This window comes from Arachis hypogaea, chromosome 20, assembly GCF_003086295.3.
Source record: "Arachis hypogaea cultivar Tifrunner chromosome 20, arahy.Tifrunner.gnm2.J5K5, whole genome shotgun sequence".
NCBI classification, from domain to species: Eukaryota; Viridiplantae; Streptophyta; class Magnoliopsida; order Fabales; family Fabaceae; genus Arachis; species Arachis hypogaea.
Genome location: NC_092055.1, coordinates 99073038 through 99073940, shown reverse-complemented (window position 1 = coordinate 99073940; position 903 = coordinate 99073038). Strand labels below are relative to the sequence as shown.

Here is a 903-nt window from a genome sequence, read left to right as displayed (position 1 = left end):
TTAGCCTCTGAGGGTGGTGAAATGATTGTTATCGATTCACCAGTCTCATCTGAGGGCGAATCTGAACCACCATCTAAGGAGGAAACAAGATCCTTTACTACTAATTCAGTTGATTCACGTGTAGATAGGATGGCAGCACTTAGGAGGATTACTCTCTAAGAAGATGGAGCTTCAGATTTTACATTGCAGCCATATCAAGTGCATCATCCAACTCTGGCTACAGATTTTGAGCTGAAGACTGCACTAGTCAACTTGATGCCCAAGTTTCATGGCTTACCTGCTCAGGAGCCCATCAAGCACCTCAGAAATTTTCAGACAGCCTGTTCTACTGTTAGGTGTCATGGTGCAAATGAAACTTCTATTCTGTTAACCGCCTTCCCATTTTCTCTTGAGGGAAAGGCGAGGGAGTGGTACTACTCCCAACCTGAAGCAACTGTTACCAACTGGGATACACTCAGGAGAGAATTCCTGGAAAAATACTTTCTAGCTGAAGTTATAGATAGATTGAGAAAAAAGATCTCCTGCATTGTTCAAGGAGAATCAGAGACTCTCTATGAGTAGTGGGAGCGCTTTAAGAACCTTCTGGACGCGTGCCCCCATCACATGATTGACCGGCTGGTGTTGATCAGTTACTTCACTCAAGGCATGAAGACTCGGGATAAAACTACACTGGATGGTGCTAGTAATGGTTCTCTGAAAAAGTACAAGACCGCAGATGAAGCATGGCAATTGATCAGCGACTTAGCTGAGTCTACTAGGAATCATAGGCACAAGAACAACCACTCAAAGACTGTTGCAGAGGTTTCCTCTAGCAGTGAGACTACTGCCCTTACACAGAGTATATGTGAAATGACCAACCTACTGAAACAGATGCAGTTAAATCAACAACAACAATAACCTCCC

The 903-nt window shown here is 44.0% G+C and overlaps 1 non-coding gene across 1 annotated transcript; it reads right to left on the bottom strand.

Moving 5' to 3' along the window:
- Nucleotides 1-501: 501 nt before the first annotated feature.
- On the bottom strand, nucleotides 502-605 carry LOC112788116 (small nucleolar RNA R71). Its single transcript, XR_003195495.1, has one exon. It is a non-coding gene; the product is annotated as a small nucleolar RNA R71 (small nucleolar RNA).
- Nucleotides 606-903: the final 298 nt, after the last annotated feature.